The 11,570-nt window shown below is 39.9% G+C and overlaps 1 long non-coding RNA gene across 2 annotated transcripts in view; it reads left to right on the top strand.

Moving 5' to 3' along the window:
• Nucleotides 1-6,323: 6,323 nt before the first annotated feature.
• Nucleotides 6,324-11,570, top strand: part of LOC135528242 (uncharacterized) — a 28,678-nt gene continuing 23,431 nt past the window's right edge. For both annotated transcript variants that reach the window (XR_010453523.1, XR_010453524.1), the window contains exons 1-3: nucleotides 6,324-6,493; nucleotides 6,628-6,690; nucleotides 8,387-8,420. This is a non-coding gene — a long non-coding RNA (uncharacterized LOC135528242). The remainder of the gene's footprint in view (nucleotides 6,494-6,627; nucleotides 6,691-8,386; nucleotides 8,421-11,570) is intronic.

The raw sequence follows: 11,570 nt of genomic DNA, 5'->3' as shown, positions 1-11,570 counted from the left end.
GCATCCAATGAACTCCATACCTACTGTGAAGCATGGGGGTGGAAACATCATGCTTTGGGGATGTTTTTCTGCAAAGGGACCAGGACGACTGATCCGTGTAAAGGAAAGAATGGATTTTTTTCCTCATTTTGCCTGTCATAGTTGAAGTGTACCTATGATGAAAATTACAGTTCTCTCTCATCTTTTTAAGTGGGAGAACTTGCACAATTGGTGGCTGACTAAATACTTTTTTGCCCCACTGTAAGTGTTTCCAGTTCCAGAGATTTTTGTAATTCGTTCCAGTCATTGGCAGCAGAGAACTGGAAGCATGCATGTCAATGTCTCCTGGCTCAAAATGGAGGAGAAATTGACTTCATCACTACTTGTATTTGTGAGAGGTTTTGATATATTGAATGCACCGAGCTGTCTGTTTGAACTACTGGCACACAGCTCGGACACCCATGCATACCCCACAAGACATGCCACCAGGGGTCTCTTCACAGCCCCCAAGTCCAGAACAGACTATGGGAGGCACACAATACTACAAACAGCCATGACTACATGGAAATCTATTCCACATCAAGTAACTGATGCAAGCAATAAAATTTGATTTAAAAAACAGATAAAAATAGACCTTATGGACCAGCGGGGACTGTGAAGCAACACAAACATAGGCACAGACGCATACATACATACACGTACACATGGATTTTGTGTTGTAGATATGTGGTAGTGGAGTAGGGGCCTGAGGGCAAACACTTACTATGTTGTGAAATCTGTTGTGAATGTATTGTAATAATTTTGCTGGACCCCAGGAACAGTTGCCTGCTGTCTGGCAGCACCTACTGGGGATCCAAAATACATACAAATACAAAAACTATCATGTTTTTAATGGAGCGGATTCAAACACTTTTTAAAAGGAACTTACACCACAACTGTACATACTGGAGTGTGTTATTCAGTTTTGGACTCTGTATAGCCTTCCTGGGACCCACCATATTGTACTTGCAATGTCAAACACAGTCTACACTGAGTCAGATCCCCTTGGTGTTCTTCTCCCAGCAGTTCTGCCTGATCATCGGCAGCTCTATTCAAACAGCTCTCTGATCCCTGTGTGAAGCATTTTATGGAGATCCAGCCCGGTGAATACATATTAGATTATACAAGAAGAGCTTATTTCTGCTCACACAGTAGTCATCTTGACAAGGGCTTGGGCACAACTGTGCTAGTTGAATTCTCTCAAAAAATTCTCACAAAAAAATATGGCTGTTATTTGAGATTGAAGCTCAGGGAATGCATCAGAACATTTGGGAATTACCTCTGTAGCCTATTGTATTCATAGTGAGGCCCTAGTCAGCATACTTTGCACAATTCAATCATAGTGTTGGCTAACATCGTGTTCAATGTTTGATCCATTCAAACCTATAGTATGTGTGTATGTTATCTCTAGAAAGATAATAGCGCCCCCCCTCGCAACAAAGGTTGTTTGTTCAGTGCTCTCGCTGCCCTGTTTTTGTCCTTGCTACTTATCTCTGTAATATTTGCCATCATCCCCCTTCTGCCATAATATGCTGCTGGATATCACCATGGCTGTGTCCGGTCTGGCCATGTGCGTCATTGACACCAATGGCAATATCCAGGTTGTCGCCATCTATCAGACGGACGCGGCTGTCTTTCGCCAGGTGAGAGAAGTAACTATGCTCAGTTCAGTTGAGTATTTTGAGTACATTTTTTTCCCGTACATCACAATTTCTTGTTTTTGCAGGCCCTACACTTCTTCATTGTGTTTGGGGAGCTGGTGAACCCTCTGATTGTGGATCCCTCCCTGTCCAGGACAGGCTGCAGGATTGGGAACATGACAGAGAATGTGATAGAGATCATGCACCACTTTAGGAACACACTGAATTGTCCTGTTCATGACCGATTGCCTTGTTCTGTTAAAACTATGCAGCCTGGTCCATATTAGTGTATGTATAAAGCAATGGATTCATCTGTGAACTTCCACGTTCTATTCCCAGGGTGCATATGCAGGCTTTGTGTACACATACGCAGTGTCTCCGGTCCCCCATGTCTCTACCAAATAAGACCGCGGGATACCTGGCTAGTACAAGCATTTCGCTACACCTGCAATAACATCTGCTAAACATGTGTATGTGACCAATAACATTAGATTTGATTTAGTATCTCGGTGGCAGCCATCACTACAGGATGTCTGGTGTCCATCCCTCTCACTGTGCGCTTCCAGCCCATTCGACTGCTCATGCTCAATCTGGTAATGCGAATGATAGATAGAACCCTTTATTGATCACCAAGGGAAATTTATTAACATTAATTGAGGGATGTAATTAGAACTTCATTATATATTTTTATTACAATACATTTTAATAATGGAACACGAGTCACTTTAATAATGTTTAAATAATGTTTACATACTGCTTTACTAATATTATATGTATATACTGTATTCTATTCTACTGTATTTAGTCATGGCCACTTTGACATTGCTCAACCTAATATTTATGTATAGTTCTTAATTCCATTGTTTTACTTTTAGCTGTGTGTATTGTTGTGAATTGTTTTTAGACACTACTGCACTGTTGGAGCTATAAACACACGCATTTTGCTACACCCGCAATAACATCTGCTAAATATGTGACCAATACATTTGATTTGACTATTTTTGCTACATACTTTATACACTCTATTATTAAGAAAATTATATATTTTATAATTAAAGGGAAACCTCGGGATTTGTATCTATTTCCCTGTGACATACAAATGAATGGATACCCTTTTTATGTCTCTGCATCCAGTATGAAGGAAGTTAGAGGTAGTTTCGCAAACCAATGCTATCTAGCATTGGCGCAATTACTGGAAGTCTATTGTATCTAGTAGCATGCTAGCAGTTACCATAGACTTCCAGTCATAACGCTAGTTAGCTACCTCCTTCAAACTGCACGCAGAGACATAAAATTCAATTTACAGGTTAATCGGACTCTGGGGAATAAAGGGCATCATTGCCAAAATCCTGAAGTATCACTTTAAGTGGAAATATTTGTATTTATTATATCCCAGAGTTACCATCCACTACATCATCAAAACAGCAGGTCTAACAAAGTGCCACTTGTCCACTAAATCTCTGATTATAGTAGAGTTGTGGCGTAGAGATTGCTGACTTTCAACACTTGATGGTACACACATGTGGTGTTCCCTCAACATCAAGACGGGCCTTTCTTAATTCAATTGGTGACCGAATGTAGAAATTAAATAATATTATGACACAGCACGATTTATTTAGACATAGTAGATTTTCTGTAAATAGATTTCGCTAAAAGAACATATGCTGATTGCAAATCAGATGTCTCTAATACTGAACGTTTCACTGATTAACACCTTTACACTCGAAATAGCAGACAAAGTCTCTGTCACGTATCTTGATCCATACATTATTGATCAGATTAAATGAAAAACTGTACTGGCAGACACTTTTTCATTTTCTCTCAGGATTAATGCCCATGAGTCAACCTCTAATTTATTTTCTCCCCGTCAACCTCTCTTTTGTTTCGGTCTGTCGCATTGGCACACACCCCCCCCTTGAAGCCTTCTGACATTTGGTATGCTGGCCACATCAACGTCAAAGTTACTGTAGACGGCATAAACTACAGATAAGTGTCTCAGGCCTCCTCTCCCTCCCATCTCCTGAATAATTATATGTAATGATGAGTGAGAATGTTACAGACGCACAAATATCATACCCCCAAGACATGCTAACCTCATCATTTCAATAACTGAGGAGGTTAGCATTATATACCATACCCCCAAGACATGCTAACCTCATCATTTCAATAACTGAGGAGGTTAGCATTATATACCATACCCCCAAGACATGCTAACCTCATCATTTCAATAACTGAGGAGGTTAGCATTATATACCATACCCCCAAGACATGCTAACCTCATCATTTCAATAACTGAGGAGGTTAGCATTTTTGGGGGAGTATGATATTTGTGCATCTGTAACGTTTTCACTCATAATTCATCGCGATTCATTCAGGACTAAATCGGTAATCATGGTAGCATCCACATTAACATTAAGAAGTGTTTAGAAATATATTATTCTTATTTACAAAAAAAGTGACTCCAAAATGACAAAACACATGATTTAACATTCATTTCTATTGGGCACAAAATAATCTGAAACACAATCAAAACAAACAGCAAAAGTCACAAGCTTAATGTAATCATTGCATGCTAGGACTATGGGACCAAATACTACACTTTTGACTACTTTAAAATGCATAAGTACATTTGTCCCAATACTTTTGGTCCCCTACAATGGGGGGACTATTTACAAAAAGTGCTGTAATTTCTAAAAGGTTAACCCGACATGGATGAAAATACCCTCAAATTAAAGATGACAGTCTGCACATTAACCTCATAGTCATTGTGTCATTTCAAATCCAAAGTGCTGGAGTACAAAGCCAAAAAAACAACAGAAATGTGTCACTGTCCCAAAACTTTTGGAGCTCACTGCATCATCATATCAAGATCCTCTTTAAGACATACTGTTTGTTGATGTTTTTGAAAAGCCATAATATTACAATTGTTCTTGACAAAGCGCACTTTTATGTCAAAGGTATTTTTCCCAGTATCTTTTAAGAGTTCATATCTAGTGAACTCTAGTTTTAGTGGGATTCCATTTTGAAAGGGCTACAAAATCTAAAGCTCTCCTCCTTACACTGATAAAACAAAATGGTGGAAGAGAAAAAAGTAATGGTGACACATAACAGAGGATTAGTTTATGTGGAAGGGGAGAATTCCCTAAATGGATGTAACACTAGACTAGATTGATGTGTCAAGTATTTATGCATATCATGCACAAAAGGCCTAAGCGTTTTAACAATGTCCATGCATGAACATATACATCTGTAATGTGCAGTAGCAGTGGAGATTCAATCCAAACAGCAGAAAACTCCATTAGCTGGCTGCATTTGCTGCCAGACACAGAGATAATAGGGGTGGTGCTGATTAGGATAAAACTAGCATTGTTGTTTACCTGGAAACTGTATATGTGGTCACACAACAGAAAAACAAACCACCAGATGAGGCATCACACACTACAGTCTATGAAGTGTTTTTTACAGACATATGGACAGAGATAAGTATATTGTGATTTATTCTCCTCTATTACAACATTTCTTTCCCTCTCTACCTCCACCCTTCCCTCTCCTCCCCTGCACTCAGCCATAGTGAGTAGAGCAGTGAAGCGCGTCTCAGGGAGACCTGGTGAACAGTAATGAACTGAGCCTGTGCATCTATTTGAGGGAAAGTGAGGAGAGAGGAGAGAGAGAGTAGAGTGGGGGCCGGGGGGGTGGCGGCGGGGAGACTGAGTGCGGGCTTTTCTAGAAGCACTGGTGCAGTACAAGCTGTGCAGGGTGCAGGCAGACAGGGAGTAGAGTGGGGATGCAGAGCGAGGGGAAGCAGTTTCATTACTCCCCTCTAACCATTCTCCAACCTACTCTATTTTACTTATTTTTTTCTCATCAGAATATCTACAGCGATGAACAAGTTGTCATGACATCATGTCCTAAACCTTTTCACTCATTAAATCTTTAACAATTCCCCTTTATTCTCCCTCTGGTTTCTTCCACTTTATTTCTCTCCTCTTGTTCTTACTTATAGAGTAGCTAATTTTCTACCCCCCTTCCCTTCACCCAGTTTTTTAAAAGCAGAGGGGAATGTGTTAACAGGGGAAGCGGATGGAGGGAGGAGGAGAAAGGTGAGGTAGAGAGAGAATGTGGCTAAGAGCGGGGCACAGCGCCTGCTGTCTTCATCCCTGCACCGCAAGCGGCATTCTCCCTCTGCCAGTGATGAGGACTCTTAAAGAGGACAAAGAAGGAAGAAAGATGGCCTGAACAAAGAATAGTGAAAAAGCTCTCTGAGCAATGAGGATACCAGGATGTTTCTGCATTGATTTGAGTCCCACTGCTTCTCTTAGACATGTTCCATTTGCCTGCTCTTTTCTTCCATGTCAATCCACTACTTTTCTGTGCTGGGAGAAGATATCAAAGTTCATGTCTATGTCGGCAGTTACAATGTAACAGATGAAACAAAATGTACAAAAAAAACCTTCCAACCCAGAGGTTGATAAACAATGAATCTTTGGGAAGATTCAGCAGCCATCCGCCACCTGCAAAGATCAACTGGAGTTCCAGGGTTGAAAGGAAGGGGACTCTCACAATAGATGCCCCCCTACAACCCTCTCTTTTATCCTCACCACCCAACACACATGGGCACACTGCCAACTCGGTATCTTAAGAACTCTCATTCAAAAGAACCCCCCTTAAGAAGGGGATTTGTTAAAAGCCAGCACCCTTTCTCTCTCCCAGTCCTTGTATTTTCCCCCTTTCATATCCCCATGAGAAGAGCGATTTTTGCTTGATTATTCTCCGACACCGCAACTGGGATTTCTAAAATTGCCACTCCAGCAGCGTTTTGTCAGATTTATGAATTTGTAAGTATTTGCTGCAATTGATCCTGCAAAGCTCTCCCTCTTTCCGTTTTCATTCTGCTTTACTCCCTCTAGCACTTTCTCCTCCAGCTCACACATGAACTCCTCCCCCCATTACCCATTGTCTCTCTATACAGTGTCAGTGAAGGGATGCCATTCTCGCTCTAGCGTGGACACAGCCAGAGGAGGAGGAAATGGAGGTAAGTGAGAGATTTATTACAAAGAATAAATCTGTCTATCAGTAAACTATGGGCTATGCCATTATTGTGTATTTTAACTATACGTATAAACTAATTCTACATTCATTGGTAATTGTTTTCTGAATGAAATGCAGTTTCAAACAAGAGGATCTTACAGTTGTTCTGCTGCTTACAGAATGCACTGTTTGCCTGTGATAGTGACTGTGTAGGCTGACAGTAGTAGGTGCATGTGTATTGAATGAATAGTGGGTTGTAATGTGACTGGCTGGACATTTGGGTGCTGTCCTTTATTGCTGTGTAATGGGGGAAACAAGTAAAAAACCTCTGTGATGGTTTCGGTTTAAATCACAGAGTTTAAAACGCAACTGCAAATGGTTGAATGCATCTTATCCTGCATTGTAATAGTGAAGGGCCCCATTAAATGCAACCCAGAACCTCTGCACTTAGATGTCTCTTTTTCTATGTTCTATTTTGTTTAGTCCATTACTCTATAGACAGATACACACCTGGTATGTGATTACAAACACACAGACATACACATCTGGTGTGTGAGACAGTGTGACAATTACTCCAATTGGCTCCCAGTAGAGATTAAACGTTGTAGGATGTTTGGGATTAGCGCTAATCCTCCTCCCTGAGATTCACCTTATCTTCTGGCCAGTGTCTGACACACACAGCAAAACAGAGCAGAGGCCTTGCTAATTTATGCCAAGACATGCATCAGTAGGCTCCCTGGAGTTAAGGGATCTGGAGGACGGAGGGGGCCAGAGGGGCCTGTCAACTCAGGGTATGAATTGGGTGTCTGGGGAAAGCAGACGTTAGGGTTGTGAGAGCTCACTGATTTCCAATAAAGTGAGCAGGGAATATTCTCACCAATAATAGCCATCTAATGTCTGCGGGCCAAATGAAATGTTCACCCAGGCTGGCAGGGAGACTATTAGAACAGAGTAATAATGAGATGGGACAGTGAGACAATGGCAGGCAAGATGGTAAGTTACCTGGCCAGAAGAACATTATTATAGAATGTTAGGTACTGTAGGGCCTTCATATCTAAATTATTAAATCCAGGAACATATGACAAGGAAAGCTCTGAATGTACTGTGGCCTTAGCTCTGTTGCATATTGGCCTGTACTCTGTACACTTCCTGTCTTAACAGGGCCTGGCTGTTTTGCAACTATAATACAGCCATATACAACCCCCATATGCTCAAAGATCAAAGCTGCTTGGCAGTCTATAATCGTCATACCCTTTTTGTGTTTTGTCTGAATAATTTGAGACTGGCCAACACATAAGCCCCGCTCTGCAGTGGACAGTCACAGCCCTACAGGAAGCTTTGAGTTCAGAGAAGAAGAAAAAAAACTGTTTGCCTCAATGGGTCTTTTGTTGTTTGAGTTGGAGACACAGCAAGCACCAGAAACCCTGAACACTGACTGACAAATACCTGGCCCCCCTGTGCTTCAAATGCCACTCGATACAATGTCAACAAATACTGCCTCTGTCCTCCTCAGTTGCCCATTTTCTTCTCTGCTGAGGAAAAAGTACAAAACATAAAAATCCTGGATGATCTAGTCTAGCTCAGAGATGGCCAGCTTGATTAACCCCCAAAAAAGTGTACATGGGAAGTTTGACTGGTACAAACCAATAGAAACATGGGGAGAAGGGGAAAGTTCACAGTGATTTGCGTATGCGTTTCAGCCAGAAGAGCTGCACAGAAGACATCGCACTAATGGTAAGTATAGTTGGCCCCTTTGTTAAATAATGTGTTCAGATGTTTATCTCTATGTATTTTGGGTATGCGGTATAGGGAATCGGTTTGTAAATGAAGAAAAATCCTTTCTATTGCATTGTTTTTTTAAATTATTTTGTGTGCAAATATTTTCTCGCTGAGTGGGGATATTGTTGTATTGGACCTATCCTGGAAAACCCAGTTAGGCTACCATCTTTGATTGAACAAGACCAAGAGTTTCTGAAAATAGCATACAGTGCCTTACATACAGTGCACATTTTGTTTTAAGGTGGGATTAAAAAGGATTTAATTGTACTTTTTTATCAATAATATTCACAAAATACTCTAATGTCAAAGTGGAAGACAAAATATAACATTTGCAAAACAAATATGAACAAATCGTAATATATCTTGATTATATAAGTATTCAACCCCCTGAGTCAATACAAACTAGAATCACCTCTGGCAGTGATTACAGCTGTGCGTCTTTCTGGGTAAGTATCAAAGAGCTTTGCACACCCGGAGTGTACAATATTTGCACGTTCTTTGTTAAATTCTTCAAGCTCTGTCAAGTTGGTTGTCAATCATTGCGAAACAGCCATTTCCAATTCTTGCCATCTAAGTAGGTGACTCTGGAACATTCAATGTCATCTTGGTAAGCAACTCCTGTGTATATTTGGTCTTGTATTTTAGGTTATTGTCCTGCTGAAATGTGAATTAGCTCTATTCCGTTTATTTTTATCCAAAAAATCTCCCTAGACTTTGCTGATGACAAGCATACCCATAACATGATGCAGCCACCACCATGCTTGAAAATATATAGAGTGGTATGTTGTACTGGATTTGCCACAAACATAATGCTTTATATTCAAAACAAAGTTAATTTATTTGCTGCATTTTTTGCAGTTTGACTTTACTTTAAAAAATATATATAAAAAATAGTGTCTTATTGTAAACAGGATGCATGTTTTGGAATATTTTTATTCTGTACAAGCTTCCTTCATTTAGGTTAGTTTTGTGGAGTAACTACAATGTTGGTGATTCTATCTCATTATTCTTCTATCACAGCCAACTCCGCAACTGTTTTAAAGTCACCATTGGCCTCATGGTGAATCCCTGAGCAGTTTCCTTCCTCTATAGTAATTGAGGTAGGAAGGACACCTGTATCTTTGTAGTGACTGGGTGTGTCAATACACAATCCAAGAGTACTTAATAACCACCATGCTCAAAGGGATATTGAATGTCTGCTTTTTTACTTTATTTACCCATCTACCAATAGGTGTTCTTAATTGCGAGGCATTGGAAAACCTCCCCTGGTCTTTGTGGTTGCATCTGGGTTTGAAATTCACTGCTCGACTGAGGGATCTTACAGATAATTGTATGTGTGGAGTACATGAGGTAGTAATTAAAAATCATGTTAAACACTATTATTGCACACAGAGGGAGTTCATGCAACTTGTTATTTGACTTATTAAGCCCATTTTTACTCATTCATTTATTTAGGCCATAACAAAGGGGTTGAAGACTTATTGACTTGGGACATTTCAGCTTTTCATTTTTTATTAATTTGTAAAATTGTTGAAAAACATAATTCCACATTGACATTATGGGATATTGTGTGCAGGCCAATGACACAAAATCTCAATTTAATCCATGTTAAATTCAGGCTGTAACAACAGAATGCGGAAAAAGTCAAAGTGGTGTGAATACTTTCTGAAGGCTCTGTAACTTAAACGGGCAGAATTATGTCCATGCAACTAAAGCTTATCGTCCTGTTCCCAATCCCAAAGACGGCCTCTATCTGTTTGCACAAAGATTTAGTTAATTGCCCAAATCTGCTTAGTTCTCTGTGTCTCAGTCATGAATGAATCAATACTGAGGTCATTTTCTAATCCTTTGTCAGTGGTTCCAAAAGTCAGGAAGAGGCCTGCCACTGAACAGAAAGGACTGTTTACGTAAACCTTCTTGTATTCACTGCTTCCCTTTAAACCACAAACCCCCTTTTGATTAACGTTCTACCTTTTCCCTTCAGACATTGACTGAAAGCAGTGGGGTTTTTTCATCAAAGATTATTGTCTGTAATTACCCTTGGGAATTAAATGTTTGAGATAGGAGGATATTTTAGACTAAAGCATTGAATAGGGATAGCTCTGTCAAAAACACAATTCTCATTTGTTCACTGAGGGATCAGTTGAAAAAAGAAAAACATAATAAGATACTATCATTTAATTCCCCCGAGGCCCCAGTTGAATACTACCAGTTCAGTTCCTTTGGTTAATTATTCATGGAGATGTGAGTTTTAAATCCTGAGCACTGCCTCCCTGCAACCTGCCCTGATTATTCCTCTTTTTTAGCTTCTGATATCAAAATAATACGTGTGCCACACGGCATTGAACATATTGCTGCATATCATTTGGGAAGCTAATAAACAAAATAAGCACATTGGGATTATGTAGTAGTTTGATGTTTTCTCTGATCCTTTGGCCATGCCTGTGTTCTATGGCTTTCTATTCCTATGTGATTTGTCTCTGGTATGTCATGTAGGGTTTAAAGCCATTGGGTACAGAGTGGAAATGCAACAAGGGTACTGACTGTATCCTAAACATAGACCATGATGAAGGAATATCACTTTTCCCCTATCATATGCAGGAATCCATAGCCCCGTTTATTATTGTACTTTATTTATATCACAAAATAATGTCTCAAAATCAACAACAGGCTCATCATCAATTAACTGAAAAGTCCAAATGTCCTGTCTGAAAATGAAACTAATCAGCTGTCCATCATTTAGGAACAAGTGCTGTGAAAAAGTATTTGCCCCCTTCCTGATTTCTTATTTTTTTGCACATTTGTCACACTTAAATGTTTAAGATCAAACAAATTTAAACCTTACACAAAGATAACCCAAGTAAACACAAAATGCAGTTTTTAAGTGATGATTTCATTTATTAAGGGAAAAAAGCTATCCAAACCTTCATGGCCCTATGTGAAAAAGTAATTGCCCCCTAAACCTAATAACTGGTTGTGCCACCCCCAGCAGCAACAACAACTGCAATCAAGCGTTTTCAATAACTAGCAATGAGTCTTTCACATCGCTGTGCGGGAATTTTGTCCCACTCTTCTTTGCAGAATTGTTTTAATTCAGCCACATTG

This window comes from Oncorhynchus masou, chromosome 33 (assembly GCF_036934945.1).
Source record: "Oncorhynchus masou masou isolate Uvic2021 chromosome 33, UVic_Omas_1.1, whole genome shotgun sequence".
Classification (NCBI taxonomy): Eukaryota; Metazoa; Chordata; class Actinopteri; order Salmoniformes; family Salmonidae; genus Oncorhynchus; species Oncorhynchus masou.
Note: the sequence above shows the minus strand (reverse complement) of the source record. Positions and strands in the feature narration are given on the sequence as shown.